Source organism: Tupaia chinensis, unplaced genomic scaffold (assembly GCF_000334495.1).
Source record: "Tupaia chinensis unplaced genomic scaffold, TupChi_1.0 Scaffold144899_1, whole genome shotgun sequence".
Classification (NCBI taxonomy): domain Eukaryota; kingdom Metazoa; phylum Chordata; class Mammalia; order Scandentia; family Tupaiidae; genus Tupaia; species Tupaia belangeri.
Genome location: NW_006204759.1, coordinates 1,767,871 through 1,774,870, shown reverse-complemented (window position 1 = coordinate 1,774,870; position 7,000 = coordinate 1,767,871). Strand labels below are relative to the sequence as shown.

The 7,000-nt window shown below is 41.6% G+C and overlaps 1 pseudogene; it reads left to right on the top strand.

Moving 5' to 3' along the window:
• Positions 1-669: 669 nt before the first annotated feature.
• Positions 670-5,355, top strand: LOC102488679 (28S ribosomal protein S18c, mitochondrial-like; annotated as a pseudogene).
• Positions 5,356-7,000: the final 1,645 nt, after the last annotated feature.

Here is a 7,000-nt window from a genome sequence, read left to right as displayed (position 1 = left end):
TGAAAGACTAGGATACAGAAACATAAAAAATGGTTATAGATACCAGATACAGTGCGGGAAGAGGGTGAGAGAAGGAGAAGAGTCTAAAGAAAGACATTAAGGAGAAAAACAGAGAGGCAAGACATTAATGGGACAAAGAAATGGGTTATTATCTGTTGATGATAACATGTACGGTATTCCCAACTGGACTGATGAGAAATGTATTCATGTTGGAACATTCACTTTACAAGGTAAATGAAGTATGACTGAATGTATCAAAGAAACTAAAAAAAAAAAAAAAAATAGAATAAGAGCAAGTTGTATTGGGGCCAATAGGTGGCATGGTGGTAAAAATGCTAAATTCCCACATGGTTGACCACGGTTCTAGTATCAGACCTGGTCGCTTGAAAATCACAATAAATAAATTAATTTTAAAAACAAAGGTGTATTTATTTCTTCCATGAAAGAGAGATGCACCCCAAAAAGACCTTCACATTATAATCCACTCACAGCTTTAACCAGCCTGACTCACAGGACTACACGCTTGGTAGGTACTGGGAGACTTCAATACGCAAACCCAGGACCTTTCTGAGTGGGTGCAGCAATGCAGAACGCTGCATACTGCCACATCATATTGCCCTCAAAACTATTTTCATCTTAACGAACAAGACTTTTGCCCTTCTGATGTCCATGAAGATTGGGTTAAAGTCTCGTCTGCAGAATTCTACTTTTGCCTTACAAATGGATAGATGTATAGATGTGAGCTGACTTGATGCTTTGCTTGTATTCATCTGGTATCGGCACTAACAGATCATCATTAACAAGATTGTCTTTTGTGTGAAAGCTTGACAACAAACACAAACTATACTGGAATATTCAAACTGTTGAATTACTTTCTGAAACTAAATCAAGTGAAAGAAATCTAGAATTTATCCTGGAACAGCTGTGTTGACATAAAACTGCAATAGTGCAAACTGACAGCACAAAGCAATGGTAGGTGAAACTACACGTGTCTTAGAATATACTATGCTAGTTACTCACTGCATTGTCTTCACAACCTTAGACTCTCCTAGGGTGTGAGAATGCAGTGTCAATAAAGAATGCCCTTGATGAAGCAATAAAATTATTTATTATATTACATCTCAGCCCTTGAGTACATAAATTTTTAATAGTCTATGTTACAAAATGGGAAGTATGCAAAGGACTTTGCTGCATATTGAAGTATGGTGGTTGTCTCAAGGAAAAGTGTTTGTGTGATTGTTTGATTTGTAAGCCGAGCTGGCCCCTTTTTTCATAAAACATCATTTTTACTTGAAAGGACAAATGACAAACTATGGTTATTCAGACTTGGGAATTTAGCAGATATTTTCTCAAAAATAAATAAAGTGCATCTGTTTCCAAGAAAAACAACTAATAGTATTTGTTTCCAATTGTAAGCATTTTCCTGTGAAAAATCAAAACTTTCAGGAACTTCTATCTACCACCATGACCTTTACCACCATGACCAATACTTAATATACATTTCGGAGGTGAAATTAATGAACATGAATTTCTTTTTTTTTTAATTTTTATTTATTCATATATTTGTTTTAATTTGACCAGAGAGAGACATAGAGAGAAAGAGGGAAAGTGAGAAAGCAAGCCACCAGGTTAGGAACTCGAATCTTGGTTAGCCATGTAGGAGTGCTCAGCCCCTTAACCAGCACGCCACCTGCTGGCCCCATGAACATGAATTTCTAATGCAACAAAATATGTTAACATTTGGAAGATCTGTCCAGTGAAAAAAAGAATCCAAATGATTAATGTATGATGTTAGAAATAATACACAGTGGGAACCAGCAGTTAGCGTAACGGCTATGTCGCTGGACTCCCACGTAGTCGACCGCGGTTCGTGTCCCGGACCCGGTGGCTTAAAACTCACGCCGGGTGCGTGTGCGTGCGTGCCCAAGATCCCAAGAGGAGAATGGAGGAGAAGGGATTGCGGCGTGACCATCCCCCCTGGGGGGTGATTTCTCGCTTTCTGTCTCTATGTCTCTCTCTGTCTGTCTGGCAAGCGCACGCGCCCTACAGTGAAAATCTCTCCAAAAAAAAAAAGATGTACAGGGCCAGCAGGTGGCGTGGTGGTTGAGGCACCAGATTTCCACATGACCAGCCAGAGTTCAAGCCCCTGACCTGCCAACTTGCTTTCTCACTTTCCTTTTATGTCTCTCTTACCAGATTAAAAAATATAATAAAATTTAATAAATATTTCTTTTTTTAAAAAAAATAGTACAACAGGGCCAGCAGGTGGCATGGTGGTTAAGCTGCTGGATTCCCACATGGCCAACCACAGTTCAAGTCCCAGACCTAGAAGCTTGCTTTCGCACTTTCCCTCTCTCTCTCTCTCTCTCTTTCTGATGAGCACATGTCCTACAGCAAATTTTAAAAATTATAATAAATAAAACTAAATAATTCTTTTAAAAATGGTGTATATACAATACTAAAACAATGCCACTTTTCTCACTATTTTTGCTTTTGAAATATAGTCATTTTCCACAAAATATATTATGTTAATGGATAAACTCATGATTGTTATTTTAAACAAATAATCTTCTATGCCAAAAGGTACATGCATACCATGAGAGAGAGAGAGGGCACACACGCATGCCCTCCCAACAGGCACTCGTCACACTGCACTCATTTTCCTCCTGTCTCCATCCTGCCAGGACCCTAGAGGCGCACACACACGTCTATCTAGTGTTTTTTGCTGCTGCTGTAGTTGTTTTAAGAGAGGTTTTTTGCTATAGGGTGCATGTGCTCACCAGAAAGACAGAGACAGATAAAGAGAGAGAAACCATGTGATCACCCCCCAGGGGAGATGGTCATGCTGCAATCCCTTCTCCTCCTGGGATTTTGGGCACACACACACACACACACACACACACGCAAGCCTGGTATGTTTATTAAGCCACTGGGTCCAGAACTTGAACTCCAGTCAACTACGTGGGAGTCTAGCAACGTAACCATTACGCCAACTGCTGGTCCTGTTTTGGGTTTTTTAAATAATTATTTTCTTTGTTATTATTATTATTTTTAAATTTGTTATAGAGTAGTGCGCTCATCAGAGACAGAGAGAAAGAGAGACAGGGAGAAAGCGAGCCTCTAGATCTGGGACTCAAACTGTGGTCTGCCATGTGGGAGTCCAGCACCTTAATCTCCACACCACTTGCTGCCCATACCTGGTGTTTTTCATGCCAACAGGGTAGAGACTTGAACCTGGTAGGCCATGTGGAATCTGGCTTCCTCTGTACAGTGTTTAACTGCTGTATAATGGGGCAGCCACTGGATAAGTTTTTTATTTAATTTATTTGCCAGAGAACACATGTGCTCACCAGAGAAAGATAAAAAGAAAGAGTGAGAAAGCATCCCCCATAGAGCGCTGTCATGACACAATTCTTTCTCCACGTTTTGGTCTTGCTGGGATTTTGACAAACACGTCAGTGGTTCAACAAGCTACTGGGGCTGGGATTCGAACAACAGGGTCCATCATGTGGTTCCTGGCTCCCTCAACTACTAGGCCATGGGGCCAGTCCATAAATATTTTTAAGCATCTCAGACATAATTTTAAAAACTGTATGATGTATATAACCCACAGAAACAAAAGCTGTTTAGGTGGCCTCAGTGATTTTTTACGAGTATTAAGGTACTCTAAGATCCTAGCGTTTGAGGATCACGGTGTATAAATTGAATGCTTGTGTTCCTTCCATATTCATATTTCTTTTTTGGAGAGGTTTTTGCTATAGGGTGCGTGTGCTCACCAGAAAGACAGAGAGAGAGAGACAGAAAGCGAGAAATCACCCCCCAGGTGGGATGGCCACACCACAATCCCTTCTCCTCCATTCTCCTCTCGGGATCTTGGGCACACATGCACACGTGCCTGGCGTGAGTTTAAGCCACCGGGTCCGGGACTCGAACGGCAGTCGATTACATGGGAGTCCAGTGATATAGTCATTATACCCACTGTTGGTATATGAGTATGTTGGTCCCCCATATTCATATTTCAACACATGAAATGGTGGTGTATCCCTAATCTCCAGTGTGATGGTATTAGCAGGGGCTTCTGGGAGGTCATTACGTTCAGGTGTTGTCATGAAGGCAAAGCTCCTACGATGGAATTTAAGTCCTTATCAGAGTAAGAGTTGGGGCTGGCAGGGGGCGTGGTGGTTAAGGTGCTAGACTTCCACAGAGCAGACCACAGTTAGCGTCCCAGACCTGGCGGGTGCTTTCTTACTTTCTCTTTCTCTGTCCGGTCAAATTAAAATTAATTAATTAGTTAAATAAATTAAACAAATATTAAAAAAAAAAGTAAGAATGATCAGAGCCCACTTCACCCGCCCCGAAAGCAGAAGGAAGTCATGTGGACACACAGTGAGATGGCAGCAGTCTAACGGCCAGGAAGGCCTTCGTCTGGATTTCCCAGGCTCCAGAACAAGAAAAATAAATATCTGTTGTTTTACCTACTCCGTCTTGGGTATTTTTTATAGCAATCCAGGCTGAGTAAGACATATGGTCCTAGAGAAATTCATTTAAAAAGTAAAGCAAAGAGTATTGCTAGTGAGTCAATATTATAGTTTGAAATACAAAAACTACTCAAATAATCAATCCAAAAGAAGCCATGAAAGTTATAAAAGCAAAACAAAACAAAACAAAACAAGGGACCACCAGGTGGCGTGGTGGTTAAGGCTCTAGATCCCACATGCCTAAGTACGTGGTTGGAGTCCTGGACCCAGCAACTTGAACAACATGCTGGGCACATCTGCAGGTATGCCCAAACTCCTGAGAGGAGAATGAAGGGACTGGAGGTTTGGCCACCTGGGGGGTGATTTAAAAAACAAAGCGAAGGGCTGGTAGGTGGCAAGATGGTTAAGGCACTGGACTCCCACATGGTCAACCATGGTTAAGAGTCCAGGACTTGAAACAGGGAACGGTGGCTGTGGCAGTAGCTGTCTGCAGAGGTCTAGGGAGGAAAAGGTTAACACACTTAGCAACGGCCGCTGTCTGCCTTCAAGGTCCCGGGTCATGAGGTGCAGTGGAGAAGAGGCTGTTCACAATACAGTCAGGAAACCAGCAATAAAGACCTGCCTGCTCCGATGGAAAATCCTGATAAAGACCCTCTTAGGAAATGTGTCTTGTGTGAGAAATGTGTAGATTATAAGAATGTATGGTTTTTGTCCCAGTTTATTTCTCCATTTACTGGATGCATTTATGGAAGGCACATAACAGGTCTTTGTGAGAAGAAACAGAAAGGAATCTCGAAAGCCATTAAGAGAGCTCAGCTCCAATAATGGGGTTTATGCCAGTTACATACAAGGATCCTGCATATCTCAAAGACCCTAAAGTTTGTAACATCAAATATCGGTAATAAATTACATAAGGTTATTACCAATAAATGTATTTTATGATGTGGCTGTATGATGCTATTACTACTTCAGAAGAATCTTTGGGTATAAAAGTGATTCAGAAATGATACTTCCCTTCCAAATGTTCACTAAATAGATAGGTTAGTAAAGATGCATTGCATTTTCTTATAGCAAATAAAGTGCCAGGATTTGAATTAAAAAAAAAAAAAACAGTCCTGAACCTAGTAAATTGCTTTCTTTCTTTCATAAAGTGCCAGGATTTGAATTAAAAAAAAAACAAAAACAGTCCTGAACCTAGTAGATTGCTTTCTTTCTTTGCTGGTCTCTTTCTCTCTCTAGTCAAATTAAACAATAAGAAAATTAAATTTAAGGGACCAGCAGTTAGCATAATGGCTATGTCACTAGACTCCCATGTAGCCAACCGCGGTTCAAGTCCAGGACCCCGTGGCTTAAACTCACGCCGGCATGTGTGCGTGTGTGCCCAAGATCCCAAGAGGAGAATGGAGAAGAGATTGTGGCGTGGCCATCCCCCATGGGGGGTGATTTCTCGGTTTCTGTCTGTGGACACCCGCGCCCCACAGAAAAAAACCCTCAAAAAAAAAAAAAAAAAAAAAAAAAAAAAACCTCACACAGGGCGTGTGTGCTTGTGTGCTCAAAGTCCCGAGAGGGGAATAGAGAAGGGATTATATGTGGCAATCCCCACCCCCATATGCTTTCTGTCCCTCTGGGGAGCACAAGCACCCTATAACAAAAATCTCTCCAAAAAACAAAACAAAACCCAACATAAAACAAATGGAACAAATAGAAAACAAGTAACAAAATGAAAAGCTTAAAACCAAATATAAATTACATTAAGTGTTAATGGTTTAAGTACTCTAATTAAAAGGCAAGAAATTGCCAGAATAAATAATAAAGACCCAACAATTTCCTGTCTACAAGAAAGAAGCTTTAATTATAATGACAAGTTAAAAGTAAAATATCGGGGGCCAGCATATAGCATAGCAGTTATGTTGCTGGACTCCCACATGGCTGACAATGGTTTGAGCCCCAGACCTGGTGGCCTGAAACTCACTCTGGGTGCATTTGCGTGCCCAAGATCATAGGAGAATGGAGGAGATTCCCCTTGAGGCAATCACCCCTCTGGGAGGTGATTTCTCACTTTCCCTCTATCTCTTGTCTCTCTCTCTCTCCCCAGCAGCACACGCACCCTAAGGCAAAAAAGGAAAGAAAGTAATGCTATTCAAGAGAAGTCTGGGAGCCCCCCCCCTCCCATGATGAAGGCAGATGAACTGGCCCAGTCAACCTGAAACACACCAGGCCTATGGGCAAGATCTAATGGGCTAAAGGAGTAGAGGAAGGAGATCAGAGAATGGCCAGACCCTGTGGAGGGTGTTTATCGCTTTCTCTCTAATGCTCACATGCATGTGTACATGCTCTATCATAAATCAAGAAAAATATTTGGGTGAAACATTGGAGGGCCGGCTCCATGGCCTAATGGTTAAAAGAGCTGGATCCCACGTGTCCAACCCTAGCTTGAATCCTAGCCCTGGCAGTTTCAAAAATATACCAGGGACATGCACATATGGGTCCCAAATCTCTACAGGATGGAAAAATGTGGACAG